Below are 14561 nucleotides of genomic sequence, written 5' to 3'. Positions count from 1 at the left end.
CTTTCAGGAGAAATGTTGTTTTCAGAGAGTGATGACTAGCAAGTAATACAAGGGAGGCTTCATGACAGCTGTGTCTTAGTGAAACTGAAGGGTTCAGAGGCCTTTTAGGACATGTTGAAAGGCAGTTGAACAATCAGTGAGCTGCTTTCAGTTGCAGAGGAGGAATACTGGGAACGAGGAACAAGTGATTTTCAAGCTAAAATTTGCAACGAGCTAGCCAGGAGTCGAACCTAGAATCTTCTGATCTGTAGTCAGACGCGTTATCCATTGCGCCACTAGCCCCCCACTCAGGAGGTCACCTTTGTTTTCACAGCGGTACATGAAGGCAATGGTCTTGTGCCCTGTCGGCCGGTTTGGAAAAGGCCGGTCAAATGACTGGGCCAGTGGAAAAAACAGAGGGCCACAAGTAGGAAAAATCAGCTTGAGTTGTCCATTTTAAAACTATGATAAACAAAGGAGAGCCTGGTGTACCTAAGAGCAATCACATAAAGGAAGCACTGCTCACCACTCCTGCCGTGACCCGGATTCGAACCGGGGTTGCTGCGACCACAACGCAGAGTACTAACCACTATACGATCACGGCCACGGGCTAGACTGAGCACTTTCTTCTTGTCATAGAACATTTGGAGCACTGAATATCAAACGTTCACCTTTTCTATCTGAATTGGTTTCCTACATGATGAGTGACAAAAGTGGGTCAGGTTTATGGTTTATCCAGAAATGCCATGTGTGTGCTTTCAGGAGAAATGTTGTTTTCAGAGAGTGATGACTAGCAAGTAATACAAGGGAGGCTTCATGACAGCTGTGTCTTAGTGAAACTGAAGGGTTCAGAGGCCTTTTAGGACATGTTGAAAGGCAGTTGAACAATCAGTGAGCTGCTTTCAGTTGCAGAGGAGGAATACTGGGAACGAGGAACAAGTGATTTTCAAGCTAAAATTTGCAACGAGCTAGCCAGGAGTCGAACCTAGAATCTTCTGATCCGTAGTCAGACACGTTATCCATTGCGCCACTAGCCCCCCATTCAGGAGGTCACCTTTGTTTTCACAGCGGTACATGAAGGCAATGGTCTTGTGCCCTGTCGGCCGGTTTGGAAAAGGCCGGTCAAATGACTGGGCCAGTGGAAAAAACAGAGGGCCACAAGTAGGAAAAATCAGCTTGAGTTGTCCATTTTAAAACTATGATAAACAAAGGAGAGCCTGGTGTACCTAAGAGCAATCACATAAAGGAAGCACCGCTCACCACTCCTGCCGTGACCCGGATTCGAACCGGGGTTGCTGCGACCACAACGCAGAGTACTAACCACTATACGATCACGGCCACGGGCTAGACTGAGCACTTTCTTCTTGTCATAGAACATTTGGAGCACTGAATATCAAACGTTCACCTTTTCTATCTGAATTGGTTTCCTACATGATGAGTGACAAAAGTGGGTCAGGTTTATGGTTTATCCAGAAATGCCATGTGTGTGCTTTCAGGAGAAATGTTGTTTTCAGAGAGTGATGACTAGCAAGTAATACAAGGGAGGCTTCATGACAGCTGTGTCTTAGTGAAACTGAAGGGTTCAGAGGCCTTTTAGGACATGTTGAAAGGCAGTTGAACAATCAGTGAGCTGCTTTCAGTTGCAGAGGAGGAATACTGGGAACGAGGAACAAGTGATTTTCAAGCTAAAATTTGCAACGAGCTAGCCAGGAGTTGAACCTAGAATCTTCTGATCTGTAGTCAGACGCGTTATCCATTGCGCCACTAGCCCCCCACTCAGGAGGTCACCTTTGTTTTCACAGCGCTACATGAAGGCAATGGTCTTGTGCCCTGTCGGCCGGTTTGGAAAAGGCCGGTCAAATGACTGGGCCAGTGGAAAAAACAGAGGGCCACAAGTAGGAAAAATCAGCTTGAGTTGTCCATTTTAAAACTATGATAAACAAAGGAGAGCCTGGTGTACCTAAGAGCAATCACATAAAGGAAGCACCGCTCACCACTCCTGCCGTGACCCGGATTCGAACCGGGGTTGCTGCGACCACAACGCAGAGTACTAACCACTATACGATCACGGCCACGGGCTAGACTGAGCACTTTCTTCTTGTCATAGAACATTTGGAGCACTGAATATCAAACGTTCACCTTTTCTATCTGAATTGGTTTCCTACATGATGAGTGACAAAAGTGGGTCAGGTTTATGGTTTATCCAGAAATGCCATGTGTGTGCTTTCAGGAGAAATGTTGTTTTCAGAGAGTGATGACTAGCAAGTAATACAAGGGAGGCTTCATGACAGCTGTGTCTTAGTGAAACTGAAGGGTTCAGAGGCCTTTTAGGACATGTTGAAAGGCAGTTGAACAATCAGTGAGCTGCTTTCAGTTGCAGAGGAGGAATACTGGGAACGAGGAACAAGTGATTTTCAAGCTAAAATTTGCAACGAGCTAGCCAGGAGTCGAACCTAGAATCTTCTGATCCGTAGTCAGACGCGTTATCCATTGCGCCACTAGCCCCCCACTCAGGAGGTCACCTTTGTTTTCACAGCGGTACATGAAGGCAATGGTCTTGTGCCCTGTCGGCCGGTTTGGAAAAGGCCGGTCAAATGACTGGGCCAGTGGAAAAAACAGAGGGCCACAAGTAGGAAAAATCAGCTTGAGTTGTCCATTTTAAAACTATGATAAACAAAGGAGAGCCTGGTGTACCTAAGAGCAATCACATAAAGGAAGCACTGCTCACCACTCCTGCCGTGACCCGGATTCGAACCGGGGTTGCTGCGACCACAACGCAGAGTACTAACCACTATACGATCACGGCCACGGGCTAGACTGAGCACTTTCTTCTTGTCATAGAACATTTGGAGCACTGAATATCAAACGTTCACCTTTTCTATCTGAATTGGTTTCCTACATGATGAGTGACAAAAGTGGGTCAGGTTTATGGTTTATCCAGAAATGCCATGTGTGTGCTTTCAGGAGAAATGTTTTCAGACAGTGATGACTAGCAAGTAATACAAGGGAGGCTTCATGACAGCTGTGTCTTAGTGAAACTGAAGGGTTCAGAGGCCTTTTAGGACATGTTGAAAGGCAGTTGAACAATCAGTGAGCTGCTTTCAGTTGCAGAGGAGGAATACTGGGAATGAGGAACAAGTGATTTTCAAGCTAAAATTTGCAACGAGCTAGCCAGGAGTCGAACCTAGAATCTTCTGATCCGTAGTCAGACGTGTTATCCATTGCGCCACTAGCCCCCCACTCAGGAGGTCACCTTTGTTTTCACAGCGCTACATGAAGGCAATGGTCTTGTGCCCTGTCGGCCGGTTTGGAAAAGGCCGGTCAAATGACTGGGCCAGTGGAAAAAACAGAGGGCCACAAGTAGGAAAAATCAGCTTGAGTTGTCCATTTTAAAACTATGATAAACAAAGGAGAGCCTGGTGTACCTAAGAGCAATCACATAAAGGAAGCACCGCTTACCACTCCTGCCGTGACCCGGATTCGAACCGGGGTTGCTGCGACCACAACGCAGAGTACTAACCACTATACGATCACGGCCACGGGCTAGACTGAGCACTTTCTTCTTGTCATAGAACATTTGGAGCACTGAATATCAAACGTTCACCTTTTCTATCTGAATTGGTTTCCTACATGATGAGTGACAAAAGTGGGTCAGGTTTATGGTTTATCCAGAAATGCCATGTGTGTGCTTTCAGGAGAAATGTTGTTTTCAGAGAGTGATGACTAGCAAGTAATACAAGGGAGGCTTCATGACAGCTGTGTCTTAGTGAAACTGAAGGGTTCAGAGGCCTTTTAGGACATGTTGAAAGGCAGTTGAACAATCAGTGAGCTGCTTTCAGTTGCAGAGGAGGAATACTGGGAACGAGGAACAAGTGATTTTCAAGCTAAAATTTGCAACGAGCTAGCCAGGAGTTGAACCTAGAATCTTCTGATCTGTAGTCAGACGCGTTATCCATTGCGCCACTAGCCCCCCACTCAGGAGGTCACCTTTGTTTTCACAGCGCTACATGAAGGCAATGGTCTTGTGCCCTGTCGGCCGGTTTGGAAAAGGCCGGTCAAATGACTGGGCCAGTGGAAAAAACAGAGGGCCACAAGTAGGAAAAATCAGCTTGAGTTGTCCATTTTAAAACTATGATAAACAAAGGAGAGCCTGGTGTACCTAAGAGCAATCACATAAAGGAAGCACCGCTCACCACTCCTGCCGTGACCCGGATTCGAACCGGGGTTGCTGCGACCACAACGCAGAGTACTAACCACTATACGATCACGGCCACGGGCTAGACTGAGCACTTTCTTCTTGTCATAGAACATTTGGAGCACTGAATATCAAACGTTCACCTTTTCTATCTGAATTGGTTTCCTACATGATGAGTGACAAAAGTGGGTCAGGTTTATGGTTTATCCAGAAATGCCATGTGTGTGCTTTCAGGAGAAATGTTGTTTTCAGAGAGTGATGACTAGCAAGTAATACAAGGGAGGCTTCATGACAGCTGTGTCTTAGTGAAACTGAAGGGTTCAGAGGCCTTTTAGGACATGTTGAAAGGCAGTTGAACAATCAGTGAGCTGCTTTCAGTTGCAGAGGAGGAATACTGGGAATGAGGAACAAGTGATTTTCAAGCTGAAATTTGCAACGAGCTAGCCAGGAGTTGAACCTAGAATCTTCTGATCCGTAGTCAGACGCGTTATCCATTGCGCCACTAGCCCCCCACTCAGGAGGTCACCTTTGTTTTCACAGCGGTAAATGAAGGCAATGGTCTTGTGCCCTGTCGGCCGGTTTGGAAAAGGCCGGTCAAATGACTGGGCCAGTGGAAAAAACAGAGGGCCACAAGTAGGAAAAATCAGCTTGAGTTGTCCATTTTAAAACTATGATAAACAAAGGAGAGCCTGGTGTACCTAAGAGCAATCACATAAAGGAAGCACCGCTCACCACTCCTGCCGTGACCCGGATTCGAACCGGGGTTGCTGCGACCACAACGCAGAGTACTAACCACTATACGATCACGGCCACGGGCTAGACTGAGCACTTTCTTCTTGTCATAGAACATTTGGAGCACTGAATATCAAACGTTCACCTTTTCTATCTGAATTGGTTTCCTACATGATGAGTGACAAAAGTGGGTCAGGTTTATGGTTTATCCAGAAATGCCATGTGTGTGCTTTCAGGAGAAATGTTGTTTTCAGAGAGTGATGACTAGCAAGTAATACAAGGGAGGCTTCATGACAGCTGTGTCTTAGTGAAACTGAAGGGTTCAGAGGCCTTTTAGGACATGTTGAAAGGCAGTTGAACAATCAGTGAGCTGCTTTCAGTTGCAGAGGAGGAATACTGGGAACGAGGAACAAGTGATTTTCAAGCTAAAATTTGCAACGAGCTAGCCAGGAGTCGAACCTAGAATCTTCTGATCCGTAGTCAGACGCGTTATGCATTGCGCCACTAGCCCCCCACTCAGGAGGTCACCTTTGTTTTCACAGCGGTACATGAAGGCAATGGTCTTGTGCCCTGTCGGCCGGTTTGGAAAAGGCCGGTCAAATGACTGGGCCAGTGGAAAAAACAGAGGGCCACAAGTAGGAAAAATCAGCTTGAGTTGTCCATTTTAAAACTATGATAAACAAAGGAGAGCCTGGTGTACCTAAGAGCAATCACATAAAGGAAGCACCGCTCACCACTCCTGCCGTGACCCGGATTCGAACCGGGGTTGCTGCGACCACAACGCAGAGTACTAACCACTATACGATCACGGCCACGGGCTAGACTGAGCACTTTCTTCTTGTCATAGAACATTTGGAGCACTGAATATCAAACGTTCACCTTTTCTATCTGAATTGGTTTCCTACATGATGAGTGACAAAAGTGGGTCAGGTTTATGGTTTATCCAGAAATGCCATGTGTGTGCTTTCAGGAGAAATGTTGTTTTCAGAGAGTGATGACTAGCAAGTAATACAAGGGAGGCTTCATGACAGCTGTGTCTTAGTGAAACTGAAGGGTTCAGAGGCCTTTTAGGACATGTTGAAAGGCAGTTGAACAATCAGTGAGCTGCTTTCAGTTGCAGAGGAGGAATACTGGGAACGAGGAACAAGTGATTTTCAAGCTAAAATTTGCAACGAGCTAGCCAGGAGTTGAACCTAGAATCTTCTGATCCGTAGTCAGACGCGTTATCCATTGCGCCACTAGCCCCCCACTCAGGAGGTCACCTTTGTTTTCACAGCGCTACATGAAGGCAATGGTCTTGTGCCCTGTCGGCCGGTTTGGAAAAGGCCGGTCAAATGACTGGGCCAGTGGAAAAAACAGAGGGCCACAAGTAGGAAAAATCAGCTTGAGTTGTCCATTTTAAAACTATGATAAACAAAGGAGAGCCTGGTGTACCTAAGAGCAATCACATAAAGGAAGCACCGCTCACCACTCCTGCCGTGACCCGGATTCGAACTGGGGTTGCTGCGACCACAACGCAGAGTACTAACCACTATACGATCACGGCCACGGGCTAGACTGAGCACTTTCTTCTTGTCATAGAACATTTGGAGCACTGAATATCAAACGTTCACCTTTTCTATCTGAATTGGTTTCCTACATGATGAGTGACAAAAGTGGGTCAGGTTTATGGCTTATCCAGAAATGCCATGTGTGTGCTTTCAGGAGAAATGTTTTTTTCAGAGAGTGATGACTAGCAAGTAATACAAGGGAGGCTTCATGACAGCTGTGTCTTAGTGAAACTGAAGGGTTCAGAGGCCTTTTAGGACATGTTGAAAGGCAGTTGAACAATCAGTGAGCTGCTTTCAGTTGCAGAGGAGGAATACTGGGAACGAGGAACAAGTGATTTTCAAGCTAAAATTTGCAACGAGCTAGCCAGGAGTCGAACCTAGAATCTTCTGATCCGTAGTCAGACGCGTTATCCATTGCGCCACTAGCCCCCCACTCAGGAGGTCACCTTTGTTTTCACAGCGCTACATGAAGGCAATGGTCTTGTGCCCTGTCGGCCGGTTTGGAAAAGGCCGGTCAAATGACTGGGCCAGTGGAAAAAACAGAGGGCCACAAGTAGGAAAAATCAGCTTGAGTTGTCCATTTTAAAACTATGATAAACAAAGGAGAGCCTGGTGTACCTAAGAGCAATCACATAAAGGAAGCACCGCTCACCACTCCTGCCGTGACCCGGATTCGAACCGGGGTTGCTGCGACCACAACGCAGAGTACTAACCACTATACGATCACGGCCACGGGCTAGACTGAGCACTTTCTTCTTGTCATAGAACATTTGGAGCACTGAATATCAAACGTTCACCTTTTCTATCTGAATTGGTTTCCTACATGATGAGTGACAAAAGTGGGTCAGGTTTATGGTTTATCCAGAAATGCCATGTGTGTGCTTTCAGGAGAAATGTTGTTTTCAGAGAGTGATGACTAGCAAGTAATACAAGGGAGGCTTCATGACAGCTGTGTCTTAGTGAAACTGAAGGGTTCAGAGGCCTTTTAGGACATGTTGAAAGGCAGTTGAACAATCAGTGAGCTGCTTTCAGTTGCAGAGGAGGAATACTGGGAACGAGGAACAAGTGATTTTCAAGCTAAAATTTGCAACGAGCTAGCCAGGAGTCGAACCTAGAATCTTCTGATCCGTAGTCAGACGCGTTATCCATTGCGCCACTAGCCCCACACTCAGGAGGTCACCTTTGTTTTCACAGCGGTACATGAAGGCAATGGTCTTGTGCCCTGTCGGCCGGTTTGGAAAAGGCCGGTCAAATGACTGGGCCAGTGGAAAAAACAGAGGGCCACAAGTAGGAAAAATCAGCTTGAGTTGTCCATTTTAAAACTATGATAAACAAAGGAGAGCCTGGTGTACCTAAGAGCAATCACATAAAGGAAGCACCGCTCACCACTCCTGCCGTGACCCGGATTCGAACCGGGGTTGCTGCGACCACAACGCAGAGTACTAACCACTATACGATCACGGCCACGGGCTAGACTGAGCACTTTCTTCTTGTCATAGAACATTTGGAGCACTGAATATCAAACGTTCACCTTTTCTATCTGAATTGGTTTCCTACATGATGAGTGACAAAAGTGGGTCAGGTTTATGGTTTATCCAGAAATGCCATGTGTGTGCTTTCAGGAGAAATGTTGTTTTCAGAGAGTGATGACTAGCAAGTAATACAAGGGAGGCTTCATGACAGCTGTGTCTTAGTGAAACTGAAGGGTTCAGAGGCCTTTTAGGACATGTTGAAAGGCAGTTGAACAATCAGTGAGCTGCTTTCAGTTGCAGAGGAGGAATACTGGGAACGAGGAACAAGTGATTTTCAAGCTAAAATTTGCAACGAGCTAGCCAGGAGTCGAACCTAGAATCTTCTGATCCGTAGTCAGACGCGTTATCCATTGCGCCACTAGCCCCCCACTCAGGAGGTCACCTTTGTTTTCACAGCGGTACATGAAGGCAATGGTCTTGTGCCCTGTCGGCCGGTTTGGAAAAGGCCGGTCAAATGACTGGGCCAGTGGAAAAAACAGAGGGCCACAAGTAGGAAAAATCAGCTTGAGTTGTCCATTTTAAAACTATGATAAACAAAGGAGAGCCTGGTGTACCTAAGAGCAATCACATAAAGGAAGCACCGCTCACCACTCCTGCCGTGACCCGGATTCGAACCGGGGTTGCTGCGACCACAACGCAGAGTACTAACCACTATACGATCACGGCCACGGGCTAGACTGAGCACTTTCTTCTTGTCATAGAACATTTGGAGCACTGAATATCAAACGTTCACCTTTTCTATCTGAATTGGTTTCCTACATGATGAGTGACAAAAGTGGGTCAGGTTTATGGCTTATCCAGAAATGCCATGTGTGTGCTTTCAGGAGAAATGTTGTTTTCAGAGAGTGATGACTAGCAAGTAATACAAGGGAGGCTTCATGACAGCTGTGTCTTAGTGAAACTGAAGGGTTCAGAGGCCTTTTAGGACATGTTGAAAGGCAGTTGAACAATCAGTGAGCTGCTTTCAGTTGCAGAGGAGGAATACTGGGAACGAGGAACAAGTGATTTTCAAGCTAAAATTTGCAACGAGCTAGCCAGGAGTCGAACCTAGAATCTTCTGATCTGTAGTCAGACGCGTTATCCATTGCGCCACTAGCCCCCCACTCAGGAGGTCACCTTTGTTTTCACAGCGGTACATGAAGGCAATGGTCTTGTGCCCTGTCGGCCGGTTTGGAAAAGGCCGGTCAAATGACTGGGCCAGTGGAAAAAACAGAGGGCCACAAGTAGGAAAAATCAGCTTGAGTTGTCCATTTTAAAACTATGATAAACAAAGGAGAGCCTGGTGTACCTAAGAGCAATCACATAAAGGAAGCACTGCTCACCACTCCTGCCGTGACCCGGATTCGAACCGGGGTTGCTGCGACCACAACGCAGAGTACTAACCACTATACGATCACGGCCACGGGCTAGACTGAGCACTTTCTTCTTGTCATAGAACATTTGGAGCACTGAATATCAAACGTTCACCTTTTCTATCTGAATTGGTTTCCTACATGATGAGTGACAAAAGTGGGTCAGGTTTATGGTTTATCCAGAAATGCCATGTGTGTGCTTTCAGGAGAAATGTTGTTTTCAGAGAGTGATGACTAGCAAGTAATACAAGGGAGGCTTCATGACAGCTGTGTCTTAGTGAAACTGAAGGGTTCAGAGGCCTTTTAGGACATGTTGAAAGGCAGTTGAACAATCAGTGAGCTGCTTTCAGTTGCAGAGGAGGAATACTGGGAACGAGGAACAAGTGATTTTCAAGCTAAAATTTGCAACGAGCTAGCCAGGAGTCGAACCTAGAATCTTCTGATCTGTAGTCAGACACGCTATCCATTGCGCCACTAGCCCCCCATTCAGGAGGTCACCTTTGTTTTCACAGCGGTACATGAAGGCAATGGTCTTGTGCCCTGTCGGCCGGTTTGGAAAAGGCCGGTCAAATGACTGGGCCAGTGGAAAAAACAGAGGGCCACAAGTAGGAAAAATCAGCTTGAGTTGTCCATTTTAAAACTATGATAAACAAAGGAGAGCCTGGTGTACCTAAGAGCAATCACATAAAGGAAGCACCGCTCACCACTCCTGCCGTGACCCGGATTCGAACCGGGGTTGCTGCGACCACAACGCAGAGTACTAACCACTATACGATCACGGCCACGGGCTAGACTGAGCACTTTCTTCTTGTCATAGAACATTTGGAGCACTGAATATCAAACGTTCACCTTTTCTATCTGAATTGGTTTCCTACATGATGAGTGACAAAAGTGGGTCAGGTTTATGGTTTATCCAGAAATGCCATGTGTGTGCTTTCAGGAGAAATGTTGTTTTCAGAGAGTGATGACTAGCAAGTAATACAAGGGAGGCTTCATGACAGCTGTGTCTTAGTGAAACTGAAGGGTTCAGAGGCCTTTTAGGACATGTTGAAAGGCAGTTGAACAATCAGTGAGCTGCTTTCAGTTGCAGAGGAGGAATACTGGGAACGAGGAACAAGTGATTTTCAAGCTAAAATTTGCAACGAGCTAGCCAGGAGTCGAGCCTAGAATCTTCTGATCCGTAGTCAGACGCGTTATCCATTGCGCCACTAGCCCCCCACTCAGGAGGTCACCTTTGTTTTCACAGCGCTACATGAAGGCAATGGTCTTGTGCCCTGTCGGCCGGTTTGGAAAAGGCCGGTCAAATGACTGGGCCAGTGGAAAAAACAGAGGGCCACAAGTAGGAAAAATCAGCTTGAGTTGTCCATTTTAAAACTATGATAAACAAAGGAGAGCCTGGTGTACCTAAGAGCAATCACATAAAGGAAGCACCGCGCACCGCTCACCACTCCTGCCGTGACCCGGATTCGAACCGGGGTTGCTGCGACCACAACGCAGAGTACTAACCACTATACGATCACGGCCACGGGCTAGACTGAGCACTTTCTTCTTGTCATAGAACATTTGGAGCACTGAATATCAAACGTTCACCTTTTCTATCTGAATTGGTTTCCTACATGATGAGTGACAAAAGTGGGTCAGGTTTATGGTTTATCCAGAAATGCCATGTGTGTGCTTTCAGGAGAAATGTTGTTTTCAGAGAGTGATGACTAGCAAGTAATACAAGGGAGGCTTCATGACAGCTGTGTCTTAGTGAAACTGAAGGGTTCAGAGGCCTTTTAGGACATGTTGAAAGGCAGTTGAACAATCAGTGAGCTGCTTTCAGTTGCAGAGGAGGAATACTGGGAATGAGGAACAAGTGATTTTCAAGCTAAAATTTGCAACGAGCTAGCCAGGAGTCGAACCTAGAATCTTCTGATCCGTAGTCAGACGCGTTATCCATTGCGCCACTAGCCCCCCACTCAGGAGGTCACCTTTGTTTTCACAGCGCTACATGAAGGCAATGGTCTTGTGCCCTGTCGGCCGGTTTGGAAAAGGCCGGTCAAATGACTGGGCCAGTGGAAAAAACAGAGGGCCACAAGTAGGAAAAATCAGCTTGAGTTGTCCATTTTAAAACTATGATAAACAAAGGAGAGCCTGGTGTACCTAAGAGCAATCACATAAAGGAAGCACCGCTCACCACTCCTGCCGTGACCCGGATTCGAACCGGGGTTGCTGCGACCACAACGCAGAGTACTAACCACTATACGATCACGGCCACGGGCTAGACTGAGCACTTTCTTCTTGTCATAGAACATTTGGAGCACTGAATATCAAACGTTCACCTTTTCTATCTGAATTGGTTTCCTACATGATGAGTGACAAAAGTGGGTCAGGTTTATGGTTTATCCAGAAATGCCATGTGTGTGCTTTCAGGAGAAATGTTGTTTTCAGAGAGTGATGACTAGCAAGTAATACAAGGGAGGCTTCATGACAGCTGTGTCTTAGTGAAACTGAAGGGTTCAGAGGCCTTTTAGGACATGTTGAAAGGCAGTTGAACAATCAGTGAGCTGCTTTCAGTTGCAGAGGAGGAATACTGGGAATGAGGAACAAGTGATTTTCAAGCTAAAATTTGCAACGAGCTAGCCAGGAGTCGAACCTAGAATCTTCTGATCCGTAGTCAGACGCGTTATCCATTGCGCCACTAGCCCCCCACTCAGGAGGTCACCTTTGTTTTCACAGCGGTACATGAAGGCAATGGTCTTGTGCCCTGTCGGCCGGTTTGGAAAAGGCCGGTCAAATGACTGGGCCAGTGGAAAAAACAGAGGGCCACAAGTAGGAAAAATCAGCTTGAGTTGTCCATTTTAAAACTATGATAAACAAAGGAGAGCCTGGTGTACCTAAGAGCAATCACATAAAGGAAGCACCGCTCACCACTCCTGCCGTGACCCGGATTCGAACCGGGGTTGCTGCGACCACAACGCAGAGTACTAACCACTATACGATCACGGCCATGGGCTAGACTGAGCACTTTCTTCTTGTCATAGAACATTTGGAGCACTGAATATCAAACGTTCACCTTTTCTATCTGAATTGGTTTCCTACATGATGAGTGACAAAAGTGGGTCAGGTTTATGGTTTATCCAGAAATGCCATGTGTGTGCTTTCAGGAGAAATGTTGTTTTCAGAGAGTGATGACTAGCAAGTAATACAAGGGAGGCTTCATGACAGCTGTGTCTTAGTGAAACTGAAGGGTTCAGAGGCCTTTTAGGACATGTTGAAAGGCAGTTGAACAATCAGTGAGCTGCTTTCAGTTGCAGAGGAGGAATACTGGGAACGAGGAACAAGTGATTTTCAAGCTAAAATTTGCAACGAGCTAGCCAGGAGTTGAACCTAGAATCTTCTGATCCGTAGTCAGACGCGTTATCCATTGCGCCACTAGCCCCCCACTCAGGAGGTCACCTTTGTTTTCACAGCGGTACATGAAGGCAATGGTCTTGTGCCCTGTCGGCCGGTTTGGAAAAGGCCGGTCAAATGACTGGGCCAGTGGAAAAAACAGAGGGCCACAAGTAGGAAAAATCAGCTTGAGTTGTCCATTTTAAAACTATGATAAACAAAGGAGAGCCTGGTGTACCTAAGAGCAATCACATAAAGGAAGCACCGCTCACCACTCCTGCCGTGACCCGGATTCGAACCGGGGTTGCTGCGACCACAACGCAGAGTACTAACCACTATACGATCACGGCCACGGGCTAGACTGAGCACTTTCTTCTTGTCATAGAACATTTGGAGCACTGAATATCAAACGTTCACCTTTTCTATCTGAATTGGTTTCCTACATGATGAGTGACAAAAGTGGGTCAGGTTTATGGTTTATCCAGAAATGCCATGTGTGTGCTTTCAGGAGAAATGTTGTTTTCAGAGAGTGATGACTAGCAAGTAATACAAGGGAGGCTTCATGACAGCTGTGTCTTAGTGAAACTGAAGGGTTCAGAGGCCTTTTAGGACATGTTGAAAGGCAGTTGAACAATCAGTGAGCTGCTTTCAGTTGCAGAGGAGGAATACTGGGAACGAGGAACAAGTGATTTTCAAGCTAAAATTTGCAACGAGCTAGCCAGGAGTCGAACCTAGAATCTTCTGATCCGTAGTCAGACGCGTTATCCATTGCGCCACTAGCCCCCCACTCAGGAGGTCACCTTTGTTTTCACAGCGGTACATGAAGGCAATGGTCTTGTGCCCTGTCGGCCGGTTTGGAAAAGGCCGGTCAAATGACTGGGCCAGTGGAAAAAACAGAGGGCCACAAGTAGGAAAAATCAGCTTGAGTTGTCCATTTTAAAACTATGATAAACAAAGGAGAGCCTGGTGTACCTAAGAGCAATCACATAAAGGAAGCACCGCTCACCACTCCTGCCGTGACCCGGATTCGAACCGGGGTTGCTGCGACCACAACGCAGAGTACTAACCACTATACGATCACGGCCACGGGCTAGACTGAGCACTTTCTTCTTGTCATAGAACATTTGGAGCACTGAATATCAAACGTTCACCTTTTCTATCTGAATTGGTTTCCTACATGATGAGTGACAAAAGTGGGTCAGGTTTATGGTTTATCCAGAAATGCCATGTGTGTGCTTTCAGGAGAAATGTTGTTTTCAGAGAGTGATGACTAGCAAGTAATACAAGGGAGGCTTCATGACAGCTGTGTCTTAGTGAAACTGAAGGGTTCAGAGGCCTTTTAGGACATGTTGAAAGGCAGTTGAACAATCAGTGAGCTGCTTTCAGTTGCAGAGGAGGAATACTGGGAACGAGGAACAAGTGATTTTCAAGCTAAAATTTGCAACGAGCTAGCCAGGAGTCGAACCTAGAATCTTCTGATCTGTAGTCAGACGCGTTATCCATTGCGCCACTAGCCCCCCACTCAGGAGGTCACCTTTGTTTTCACAGCGGTACATGAAGGCAATGGTCTTGTGCCCTGTCGGCCGGTTTGGAAAAGGCCGGTCAAATGACTGGGCCAGTGGAAAAAACAGAGGGCCACAAGTAGGAAAAATCAGCTTGAGTTGTCCATTTTAAAACTATGATAAACAAAGGAGAGCCTGGTGTACCTAAGAGCAATCACATAAAGGAAGCACTGCTCACCACTCCTGCCGTGACCCGGATTCGAACCGGGGTTGCTGCGACCACAACGCAGAGTACTAACCACTATACGATCACGGCCACGGGCTAGACTGAGCACTTTCTTCTT

General features: G+C 46.6%; 1 protein-coding gene and 38 non-coding genes across 39 annotated transcripts in view; 1 reads left to right on the top strand and 38 right to left on the bottom strand.

Annotated features, from left to right (window-relative positions):
* cfap54 (cilia and flagella associated protein 54) overlaps positions 1 to 14561 on the top strand; it is a 123708-nt gene that overhangs the window by 64971 nt on the left and 44176 nt on the right. The window lies entirely within an intron of this gene.
* trnac-aca (transfer RNA cysteine (anticodon ACA)) lies at positions 210 to 282 on the bottom strand. Its single transcript has one exon. It is a non-coding gene; the product is annotated as a tRNA-Cys (tRNA).
* trnah-gug (transfer RNA histidin (anticodon GUG)) lies at positions 512 to 583 on the bottom strand. Its single transcript has one exon. It is a non-coding gene; the product is annotated as a tRNA-His (tRNA).
* trnar-acg (transfer RNA arginine (anticodon ACG)) lies at positions 944 to 1016 on the bottom strand. The gene has a single exon. It is a non-coding gene; the product is annotated as a tRNA-Arg (tRNA).
* trnah-gug (transfer RNA histidin (anticodon GUG)) lies at positions 1246 to 1317 on the bottom strand. The gene has a single exon. It is a non-coding gene; the product is annotated as a tRNA-His (tRNA).
* Positions 1678 to 1750, bottom strand: trnac-aca (transfer RNA cysteine (anticodon ACA)). The gene has a single exon. It is a non-coding gene; the product is annotated as a tRNA-Cys (tRNA).
* trnah-gug (transfer RNA histidin (anticodon GUG)) lies at positions 1980 to 2051 on the bottom strand. Its single transcript has one exon. It is a non-coding gene; the product is annotated as a tRNA-His (tRNA).
* Positions 2412 to 2484, bottom strand: trnar-acg (transfer RNA arginine (anticodon ACG)). The gene has a single exon. It is a non-coding gene; the product is annotated as a tRNA-Arg (tRNA).
* On the bottom strand, positions 2714 to 2785 carry trnah-gug (transfer RNA histidin (anticodon GUG)). Its single transcript has one exon. It is a non-coding gene; the product is annotated as a tRNA-His (tRNA).
* On the bottom strand, positions 3143 to 3215 carry trnar-acg (transfer RNA arginine (anticodon ACG)). Its single transcript has one exon. It is a non-coding gene; the product is annotated as a tRNA-Arg (tRNA).
* trnah-gug (transfer RNA histidin (anticodon GUG)) lies at positions 3445 to 3516 on the bottom strand. The gene has a single exon. It is a non-coding gene; the product is annotated as a tRNA-His (tRNA).
* On the bottom strand, positions 3877 to 3949 carry trnac-aca (transfer RNA cysteine (anticodon ACA)). The gene has a single exon. It is a non-coding gene; the product is annotated as a tRNA-Cys (tRNA).
* On the bottom strand, positions 4179 to 4250 carry trnah-gug (transfer RNA histidin (anticodon GUG)). Its single transcript has one exon. It is a non-coding gene; the product is annotated as a tRNA-His (tRNA).
* trnar-acg (transfer RNA arginine (anticodon ACG)) lies at positions 4611 to 4683 on the bottom strand. Its single transcript has one exon. It is a non-coding gene; the product is annotated as a tRNA-Arg (tRNA).
* trnah-gug (transfer RNA histidin (anticodon GUG)) lies at positions 4913 to 4984 on the bottom strand. The gene has a single exon. It is a non-coding gene; the product is annotated as a tRNA-His (tRNA).
* trnah-gug (transfer RNA histidin (anticodon GUG)) lies at positions 5647 to 5718 on the bottom strand. The gene has a single exon. It is a non-coding gene; the product is annotated as a tRNA-His (tRNA).
* On the bottom strand, positions 6079 to 6151 carry trnar-acg (transfer RNA arginine (anticodon ACG)). Its single transcript has one exon. It is a non-coding gene; the product is annotated as a tRNA-Arg (tRNA).
* On the bottom strand, positions 6813 to 6885 carry trnar-acg (transfer RNA arginine (anticodon ACG)). The gene has a single exon. It is a non-coding gene; the product is annotated as a tRNA-Arg (tRNA).
* On the bottom strand, positions 7115 to 7186 carry trnah-gug (transfer RNA histidin (anticodon GUG)). Its single transcript has one exon. It is a non-coding gene; the product is annotated as a tRNA-His (tRNA).
* Positions 7547 to 7619, bottom strand: trnar-acg (transfer RNA arginine (anticodon ACG)). Its single transcript has one exon. It is a non-coding gene; the product is annotated as a tRNA-Arg (tRNA).
* Positions 7849 to 7920, bottom strand: trnah-gug (transfer RNA histidin (anticodon GUG)). The gene has a single exon. It is a non-coding gene; the product is annotated as a tRNA-His (tRNA).
* Positions 8281 to 8353, bottom strand: trnar-acg (transfer RNA arginine (anticodon ACG)). Its single transcript has one exon. It is a non-coding gene; the product is annotated as a tRNA-Arg (tRNA).
* trnah-gug (transfer RNA histidin (anticodon GUG)) lies at positions 8583 to 8654 on the bottom strand. The gene has a single exon. It is a non-coding gene; the product is annotated as a tRNA-His (tRNA).
* trnac-aca (transfer RNA cysteine (anticodon ACA)) lies at positions 9015 to 9087 on the bottom strand. Its single transcript has one exon. It is a non-coding gene; the product is annotated as a tRNA-Cys (tRNA).
* Positions 9317 to 9388, bottom strand: trnah-gug (transfer RNA histidin (anticodon GUG)). The gene has a single exon. It is a non-coding gene; the product is annotated as a tRNA-His (tRNA).
* trnac-aca (transfer RNA cysteine (anticodon ACA)) lies at positions 9749 to 9821 on the bottom strand. The gene has a single exon. It is a non-coding gene; the product is annotated as a tRNA-Cys (tRNA).
* On the bottom strand, positions 10051 to 10122 carry trnah-gug (transfer RNA histidin (anticodon GUG)). The gene has a single exon. It is a non-coding gene; the product is annotated as a tRNA-His (tRNA).
* trnar-acg (transfer RNA arginine (anticodon ACG)) lies at positions 10483 to 10555 on the bottom strand. Its single transcript has one exon. It is a non-coding gene; the product is annotated as a tRNA-Arg (tRNA).
* Positions 10792 to 10863, bottom strand: trnah-gug (transfer RNA histidin (anticodon GUG)). Its single transcript has one exon. It is a non-coding gene; the product is annotated as a tRNA-His (tRNA).
* On the bottom strand, positions 11224 to 11296 carry trnar-acg (transfer RNA arginine (anticodon ACG)). Its single transcript has one exon. It is a non-coding gene; the product is annotated as a tRNA-Arg (tRNA).
* On the bottom strand, positions 11526 to 11597 carry trnah-gug (transfer RNA histidin (anticodon GUG)). The gene has a single exon. It is a non-coding gene; the product is annotated as a tRNA-His (tRNA).
* Positions 11958 to 12030, bottom strand: trnar-acg (transfer RNA arginine (anticodon ACG)). The gene has a single exon. It is a non-coding gene; the product is annotated as a tRNA-Arg (tRNA).
* Positions 12260 to 12331, bottom strand: trnah-gug (transfer RNA histidin (anticodon GUG)). Its single transcript has one exon. It is a non-coding gene; the product is annotated as a tRNA-His (tRNA).
* trnar-acg (transfer RNA arginine (anticodon ACG)) lies at positions 12692 to 12764 on the bottom strand. The gene has a single exon. It is a non-coding gene; the product is annotated as a tRNA-Arg (tRNA).
* On the bottom strand, positions 12994 to 13065 carry trnah-gug (transfer RNA histidin (anticodon GUG)). Its single transcript has one exon. It is a non-coding gene; the product is annotated as a tRNA-His (tRNA).
* On the bottom strand, positions 13426 to 13498 carry trnar-acg (transfer RNA arginine (anticodon ACG)). Its single transcript has one exon. It is a non-coding gene; the product is annotated as a tRNA-Arg (tRNA).
* On the bottom strand, positions 13728 to 13799 carry trnah-gug (transfer RNA histidin (anticodon GUG)). The gene has a single exon. It is a non-coding gene; the product is annotated as a tRNA-His (tRNA).
* On the bottom strand, positions 14160 to 14232 carry trnac-aca (transfer RNA cysteine (anticodon ACA)). Its single transcript has one exon. It is a non-coding gene; the product is annotated as a tRNA-Cys (tRNA).
* On the bottom strand, positions 14462 to 14533 carry trnah-gug (transfer RNA histidin (anticodon GUG)). The gene has a single exon. It is a non-coding gene; the product is annotated as a tRNA-His (tRNA).

Source organism: Semicossyphus pulcher, unplaced genomic scaffold (genome assembly GCF_022749685.1).
Source record: "Semicossyphus pulcher isolate SPU_LCO1_2020_fin unplaced genomic scaffold, fSemPul1.0.p SCAF_10, whole genome shotgun sequence".
Taxonomy (NCBI): domain Eukaryota; kingdom Metazoa; phylum Chordata; class Actinopteri; order Labriformes; family Labridae; genus Semicossyphus; species Semicossyphus pulcher.
The sequence above is the reverse complement of the archived record's forward strand: the minus strand, read 5'-3'. Positions and strand labels throughout refer to the sequence as shown.